The 8,859-nt window shown below is 43.3% G+C and overlaps 1 long non-coding RNA gene across 3 annotated transcripts in view; it reads right to left on the reverse strand.

The window, feature by feature from the left end:
* Nucleotides 1-7,232, reverse strand: part of LOC104852700 — a 39,933-nt gene extending 32,701 nt beyond the window's left edge. For all 3 annotated transcript variants that reach the window (XR_004518620.1, XR_004518618.1, XR_777567.2), the window contains exon 1: nt 7,036-7,232. This is a non-coding gene — a long non-coding RNA (uncharacterized LOC104852700). The remainder of the gene's footprint in view (nt 1-7,035) is intronic.
* Between the last annotated feature and the right edge of the window lie 1,627 nt (nt 7,233-8,859).

Genomic DNA, 8,859 nt, shown 5'->3' on the forward strand with positions numbered 1-8,859 from the left:
ATATATATATGTGTGTGTGTGTGTATATAGTCAAGGCTGAGAAAAATGGGGCTTTAAAAATAATATCCTATACATAGGAAAATTATAGCCCAAGGGAAAGAAGAACCAAACCCACCAACTTTAGCTCTAGTTTGCCTCCTGGGGTTTCGACATAATAGGCTCCTGGGTTGCTCATAAAACACATGGTTCTCCACATTGCCTTGCTGTGCTTAGAGTATTTTCACATACACAGCTGAAAGGCAAAGTGGGGCCATGGAAAGTTCTCCCATTTGCAAATGGGTAGATCTGTGTTGGAATTCCACTTCTGTCCTTCTACATAATGATTTTAGACAAGTTGGTTAACTTCTCTGAGCCTTGATTCCCTGAACTCTAAAGATCTAATGAAGCATAGGGCAGTAGGATACTGTGAGTGCTGGGTCACAAATGTTAAGTAGCAGATAAAATGAGGTATGCAAATTAGTATTTAGCACCCTTTTTCCTTTCTTATTAAGTCTCTCCAAAGCCCTAGGAGGCCGGCACTGAAGTCCCACTTCCTGGACTGGAAACAGCCTCCAAAAGAGTGGTTTGCTTGGTAACACACAGCTCCTAACTAGCAGCTCTGAGGCTTGAAAAGCAGCTTTAATTCAACTAGGGCAGTACCTTCCTGCCCTCACACCCACCTCCAGTGCCCACACCTCTGAAAAGCATGCCAGAGGACCTAGCAACAATTTGCTGAACAAATGAGTACTTAGGACTTTTTCCACGAGGAGGAAGGAAATTTTCAAATTCAGTCTATCCAATAATTTAGCACTTTGTCTAGCAATTGAGAGAGTGTAAAGTCTGTGTTTCTTTGATCTTCAATAGCGCATAATGAGATAGAAGAATGCAAGGATGGTCGTGACTATTATGTAAATGAGACAATGAAGGATTGCTTTCAGCAAAATGAACAGGAACTCCCATTATCCTCTGAAGAGACTATGCTGATTGTACTATTTGCCATTAGGTAGCTAGAAAAAGGAATATTGGAAGGAGCCCTGAAGATTGTGAGCATAGCCCGTTCGTTTCATCAGACTGGTGTCATAACCACTTTTTGTAAAGCTAACCATGAACCTTGTCAACACCCACAACACAAACATAAAGGGCAGTGGACAATTAAAACAAGGGAGAGGCGAAAGCCAAGGGGGAGGGAAAAGCAACCAGCTGTGTGGTGGACAGGCTCTGGCCAGCCCAGGAGCCTCCCCATCTCAACCCACTGGACAGGATGGTGACATTGTTGTCACTCACCTCTTTTAATTGCTGAGCCCAATCTCCATGCAGATGTTGCCATTTGCCTCTAAACTCAAATGCGGGGCTCGTCACTGGGAAGGCCACCCTACCTGTGGGTGGCAGAGGTATTGGGAAGTTTATCTGGAGAAATCATACTGCAGATACCATGAGAGAGTGACTTGAGTGGAAAAATATTTGTTGTTGTTATTGATTGTTTTTTGGGTTGCTTTCCTCCCTGACAATCACTCCCTCTCCTACTAGCAAGAAAATGCTCTTGGGAGTCTTCTGTTTCCCTGCCCCTTTCCTTGGAGCAAGACCAGTATTTTCAACACATTCCATTTCCAAGAGGTAAACACACAGCACTGGGGTCGGGCAGGAGCTCTCTGGCCTGGAAGGGACCGAGCTTCTTTGCAGTGTTCTGTGAACTGTCAACAAGTCGTCAGAGGCATGGATTTAAGGACAGGCTTGACTCCTTTTTGAGCCTTTTTCCTCAAAGAGATGTATTGTTGCTTTTGACTTTATTCACTTGCAAAACGGGAATACTCCCTGGCTCAATGGAACCGTCCCATGGGATAACTGTAGCAGATAGCTTCACAACGTGGTCGCCATGTAAAGCTATCCAGAGGAGTTCGCAGGCTCACTGGCTTCCAACTTTGGGGTTACTGTCTCTTCTCCCTGCAATTTTATACCCTAGATCTCATAGAATAAATATAGTGGTCTCAAAGACAGTAACATCTCTATAATGGGATTCAAAGAGGTAAAGGTAAACTCTGAACTCTGAGCAAACAGCCAATCTTGAATTGCTTTTTCTTCTTTTTTAAATTCTAGTCTACGTGCTCGGGCAACCTGTTAGAAAGAGCACAGTCCTGGAATGCTGGAAAACTGGCCCTGCCAGGAACTGACCTTAGGCCAGTCGCTCTGCTCCAGAAACTATTTTAACAAAAGAACTGGACTGGGGAGTCCCTCAAGAAGAGGGTCATGTAAAAGAACTGCTCTAGACCTTGGAGGACCTGCCTGGTCTGCAGACTCCATTTTCATGGCTTAGGACTTTGATCTCCTTAAGTCTCCGTTGCTCGTTTGTGAAGCAGGGTTCATAAAAGCACCTTTCTAATTAGGGCTCTCCTGAAAATTAAGTGAGATAAAAGATATAAGAGATTTAACATTCTGCTAGGTTTATGATAAGTATTTAATAAAAGGAAATTGGCACATCATCAAAACTATCTTTAGTATTAAGATTTGTTACTCTAAAGTGGTTTGTTTTCAAATAAGCAAACCTCTATCCCGAGTTCCCTGTGCTCTGTAAACTGGGGTTGATCCTAGCAGGCAATGGCTGCTATATCTACAGGGGCCACCCAGTGCCCCAGAGAAGACACCAGTCTCCTCTGCCCCACAACCTGGGAAGGGTAACCGTGCCCCCCACACTTAGGCTCAGGAGCCTCCTGTTTTTCTACTTTCCTTGCCCTTCCTGGCTCAGGTCTGAGAGCTGGAGCTGCTGTGCTCTGGATTCAGACTGGTCAGGCAGTCGGGGGTGGGGCAGAGTAAACTTGTTTTGCAAGAGCAGGGCTGGCTTAAGGGAAAGCAATTCTAAATAAGGACAGTGCAGCCCTGTGCAGCCAGGGGTTTGGCCACCTGACCGCAGCTTCCTCCACAAAAGGGTTTGCCATGGAAAACCCAAGGTCAGATTGATAAACTGGATGTGTCTCAGCCAGGAGGCGGAAACTCATGACAAGACCTCCTGCAGCATTTAAAGACATCTCAGGCCAGATATAGGAGCACAAGGGCAGGACATTCAAGAAGCCAGGCTGGCCTCCAGTCTCAGCTCCTTGGTGACGTCTATCGAAAAGAAAAAGGAAAGGAATAAAAGTTTTCTGGGTTCCCCAGAAAGAGCCAAGTATGTCAATGTGTTATAGATATAAGGTGATTTGCAGAGCTCAAGAGTTAACAACTAAATTTGAATCTCAGGTCCTCTGCCTGTTTGCTGTGAGACCCCAGACTAGTTGATTACTCTTCTGAAACTCAGTTTCCTGCTTAGTACGTTTCTTATCTACCCGGGGTTCAGAGCAGCAGAGTATAATAACTTGGTATATTAGCTTTCTGTGCCTGCTACAACCCAGGACCACAAATTTGATGGTTTAAAAGCACAGACATTTATTTTCTCACAGTCCTAGGGACCTAAAGCCTGAAATCGGCTTTACTGACTCAAAATCAGGGTCTCTCCAGAGGCTGGGGGGGTCATATTCCTTGCCTTCTCCAGCCTCCAGACCCTGTCAGCATCCTTGGCTGCTGGCTGAATCAATCCATCTTCTGCCTCCGTGGTTACCCGGAACTGCCTTCCATTCTGTGTGGAATCCCGTCTTCTCCCCTCGGAAGAACACCTAGGATCCCACTCAGGACCCCCTAGACTAGCAAGAACACTTCTCTTGTGGCATTTTCCTCCTTTATCACACCTGCAAAGTCTTTGCCATAGAAGAAGACAGGTGCCAGGTGTTACAACCCTAACACCCTGAGATTCCAGTGTCAGGCCTATTATTAACTTTTTTCTTAATTATTAAAGAAACAGAGAGCCACAGAAGGATCCTGTCTTTAAAAAGTAACCTATGGTTCAAACTGAGAGTTAAGGACTACCATGGCATCCAGAAATAATGTGGAAATGCCTCATATTACCTCGCCTTGCATGAAACTGCAACTTAGTTATCTCTTGATCCCAAGCAAGAGATACTCAGCCTGATAAAAGGATGAATGTCTACATGGAAATATGGGTATACTTTTGCACTGCATTTTGAGTGTAGCGGAGAAGCTACATTTACATACTGAAATCAGGTGACCCAAGTGAACCTTCACTAAGTGAGACTTTGAACAAGTTACTTAGCCCAGCTGAGTGGCTTCTGTGTTCTCACACATAAAATGAAAAAAATACAACCTACCTCATGGGGAACTGGAAATGATCAGTGATTTCTGCAAAGGAAACTTCACCATGCCTGGCATGCGATAAACACTTACATAGTATACGTGTGAGCTATTACTTTAAAAGGTTTTCAAGCTTAATTTAACATACATTTGCATGTATCAAGAACTGCTAATTTAAAGGGAGAAGGGTGGAGAAAAGGGGGGCTAGTCATATTTACAATTGTGTTTAAGAGTGAAAAACGGAGCTAGAAATGCATCTTCAGACTTATGCTAAAGAATCCCATGCATCATTTTCCTCTCCATGGTCCCAGATTCCCACAAGGATCAAGACTAGGCTCTGCTTCTAGATTTTATTTCTTGGTGACAAACTTTGATCAACTTCAGGGCTTTCTTTCAGGAATTCCTTTGGTACATATTTTCTGAGTACCTATGACCACAAAAGCTTTCTGACTCCTTTCGGCTGGAGCGGGGGTGGAACCAACCCCAAATTTGAGATTTGAGATTCCGTGGGTCCAAGGCTCTTGTACAGTATGGCTCTAAGTCATAGCTGGATTCAAGTGATCAGATGGGTTGGAGAAGGACAAGACAGGAAATTGACAGAATAATCAAGAATAACTAGAAGAACTACCCAAATCACTGAGGGGTCAGAGGGCCCTGAAAATGGCAGGAATCTAAATGAGAAGAAATACTTGGAATAAATGTTACTGTGCTTTGCTTTTTCATACTTGTCTTGAGAGCAAGCTGCATTTAAAGGCCTTATTTTAAAGGACTGTGTGTTCTACCAATAAAACAAGTTTTTCACAATGAATTTAAGGTGGAACAGGAAAAATGCAGTTTTAGATGTGCTACGAAGAAGAGAGAAAAAGCAAAAATTCAAAGGCAAGCAAATGGATTAGGGCAAGTGTTCTATAAAAAGTGACACGACATTTCAATGTTTATCCTACTAGCATTTTCAAAACAGACTTTGAGGAATCAAATATGAATCTCCAAGAGATTATCTGGTTTGGATCCTGCCTTTGGGGACCTGGATATTCCCACTTTATTGATAAGATTCCTGAGACCCACAAAAACACAGGAAATGGTGGTGGAGAGAAAGCAATAGCATGGGCCATTCAGCTTCTTAACACTCTCTGCTTTCAAACAGACCTATAAAGATGAGATACAACTTTTAAACCATGACTGCTAGTTCTTTTCTATTAGCTAAAAGTATGATCAGTTTAGAGTGACAGAAAGCTCATAGATTGGGTTAAACAGATAAAAAATATATTGCTGTGTTATGTAAAAACATCTAGAGATACTTACATGTAACATTCATAACAACACTATTTACAGCAGCCAGAAAGTAGAAACAACCCCCCACGATAGATATATAAATAAAATGTGATATGTATATAAATAAAATGTGATATATATGTTTTATATATATAAAATGTGATATATATGTTTTATATATATAAAATGTGATATAGATATGATGTACATTATATCCCTTGACTTATGAACTCAATTCATTCAGGCTGTTTATAACTCAAGTCGGTCAATTGAAGGATCAGGCTCCCCTACACAGCCTTCTCTCTCCTGTATAATTTTAGGCCACACTTTCTTCCAGGAAGATCTCAGTGTCTTAGAGAGACATTGGTCCAGGATATCTCAATTAACCCCACGCAGGAAAGGATGTTGTCATGTTCCTCTCAGAACTCTTCAAGGGTTACATCTGTATCTGAGACCATTTGATGACTGGTCCTCTAGTTGTTACTCAATTTTTTTGTTCATAAGTTTAAAACTAAAATTCTAGTCCCAGCCCAAGTTGTTTGCATGTCAAGCTAGTCACAACTTGAGGTAGGCATGATACCACTGAGCTAAATTCTTGGCTCTGACAGTTATAACTTGAGGGTCCACTGTATATATTAGAATATTATTCAGCCATACAAAGAACAAAGTACCGATCGGTACTATAATGTAGATGATCCTCAGAAACATGGTGATAATCACTAATAAATAGTTGTAGGAAATGTCCACAAGAGCTAAATCCACAGGGGTAGAAAACAGATTGTGGTTGCTGGGGACAGAGAGGAGAGTGCAGTGGAAACTGATTGCTTAATAGGTACAGTGGGTGTTTCTGTTGGGCATGATTAAAATGCCTGGGAACTAGAGAGAGGTGGTAGTGCACACTACAGTAATGTAATAAATGCCAATGAATTGTACATTTTAAAATATCTAATAGTTAATCTTTCATCAAATATATTTTGCCTCAGTGAGAAAAATGAAGAAGAAACCCAGAGGCAGGCAATTCAGAACTAGTAGACAGCTTTGTGAAAACTTTGGGATCCGGTCTCCTTCCATTTTACAGTTCTGCCATATGAAGCTTTTAACTTCCACTTCCTAATTCAGCATGGATGCCCCTGCTGCAAGGGCAACGGCATTTGGGCCATGTGGAAGCAGTGACACGGGAGTGAGGGAAAGAGCCCGAAGAACTGACGTATTAAGTGAGATTTGGAGAAGGGGCAGGAATTGTTGGAGTGAAGAATGGTGGGGAAGATCTACCCCGAAAGCTGTGGAGGGCAATGATCTGAGGCCAAGAGCTCAGGGGGTGGGGAACAACGGGAAAGTGGGAAGGGCTAGAACTTGGGGGTGCAGGGGAAGAAGCCTGCAAAGGGGGAATGGACTGCAGCCCAGCCCGCCTTGGGCTTTGCCTGGCTCCGGATGTCTGTTACCTTCCTGTCACGATCCCACTTCTTGGTCATTTTACCAAGCCATACTTCTGTACCTTGAGCAGAGTGATTCAATAAAAATAAGCAGATGAGAGAAGAGTTGAAAGCTGGCCTTTGGTATACATAAAAGCTCATATTTTATCTTACAGCAAAGATTTTTGAAGTTATTTACCTCTCACACACAGCTGCCAAGGATCTCATGCCTGAAGGCTTCTTCCCTCCTCCTGATATATGGTTTATTGCACCCCCTCCAGAGGTCTTCTCCATTGTCTCTTCCTGTGATGACCTCATCCTCAGTGCAAGTGAGAGCCAAGGTAAATCGTGCAGACTTATGGCAAGGGCCAGCAGCTGAGATGTGAACCAGTTATATTTCTCCCCAGGCCCCTGAGGGAATGGTGTTTGGTATAACAAGGGGGAGGACGGGGTTGCCCGGGATCATCCATGCCCATTGCTCAGCTTGTTTGGCTTTGGCAGGAGTTGGGTTCTATGTGCCAACGAGCACAACCTGCCCTGCCTGAACCTCACATGCCCAAAGAGAGAAAAACAAAGACTGTTGACTTCAGCTGGGGCTCCGGGTTGCTGGTGTGCCCTGCAGATGCCGTGACTTGTTGTAATGACTGAGACTGGCAGAGCTGGAGGTGTGAGTCCTAGGCAGGGCAGAGGACTTTCACCAGGGCAAACACTGAAGACTGAGGTCATCGATCAGTTCACCGGGTAGAGGTGACATTATTAAAAGTCTCCCTCCAAATTGCTGAAGTTTTGGCCAGGAATCCTGGAGCACAGAGGGTTAGAGAATAGATGGGCCTGCAAAAATGAAAAAGGAGTTCAGAGTTTAATTCTGCCTGAGACAAAGGTGCTTTCCAGTGTACCCAAGCATGATAATGACTACCAACTGATCGCTAACTATGTCTTTAAACCTAAGTGCATTATAGGTTTAAACTCGTGTCTTCATTGTCTGAATATTATAGGTAACATGTGTTTCTACATTTCATAGGTGAGACTCTGAGAGTTGCTATAACTTGCCAAAGTTGCCCAATTATTAAGAGATAAAACTGACATTGAAGTCAGTTATATATGACCTACAGGACCATATCATTTCCCCTTAAACTCTACTAACCAGCATTTGCCTAACCAGACAAACATGGAATCATTTTTCACAGCACTAACCAGAAGAGGATGAAAGAAATTGCCAAACTCCTATTTTATTTAAAACAGAAACAGGGCAGATGATGATGTGAGTGCCAGGCTGAAAGTTGGCCATTCATGGAAGATTAAGGCAAAGGAGGACCTTCTGTACCCTGTCTCCTCACAAAGATTTGCAAAGTTCTTGCTGTGGGCTGGAGAGTTTCCAACCACCCTGCATTCCACCAATCACATTCAGTCTCTCTATTCCTAGAAGCCAGGCCTCTGTATACCACATCCATCCTCTGGGCTTCCAGTTGGGTTTGGCCAATGGGAGGCATCTCCAGAAAATCTGAGGGCAAGCAAAATGGGCTGAGGTATGTGTACCTTGGCTCATTTGTGATTCCTCATTGGGCTCCTCCATTAAATACCTTGACTCTTTATCAGAAGCTTTGGGTCTGGAAGGGAGATCAGAGTCTTCTTCTACTGTGCTTAGCAAACTTTGTATTCTCACCTGCAGACATCTAGGAAAAGCTCCTCCTTTAAAACATGCAAAGTTCTGGAGAACTATAGAACCCTGCCTGCTCAGAATCTGACCCACATTACCCCTCTCCCCTATCTTTCCCAACCTTAGGCTTCTCCATGAAATACTCTAAACCAGCTGACCTAGTCCAAACCTCTCACCGTGCACAAAGGAAGAAGGCAGTTGGCAAAAATTCCACTGTGACCTTTATTGGTCTGAGTGGGTCTGATTTATACCCTGGACCTTCATCAACAGTTGGACTCAATATCTTCCAAAGTGTAAAGTCCCGTAAATCTTTGCTGGGAGCAAGGACTCAACTGCCAGCCTGTGTTATACAAACACACAGAAATG

Source organism: Fukomys damarensis, unplaced genomic scaffold (genome assembly GCF_012274545.1).
Source record: "Fukomys damarensis isolate Sample0158 unplaced genomic scaffold, DMR_v1.0_HiC HiC_scaffold_23, whole genome shotgun sequence".
Taxonomy (NCBI): Eukaryota; Metazoa; Chordata; class Mammalia; order Rodentia; family Bathyergidae; genus Fukomys; species Fukomys damarensis.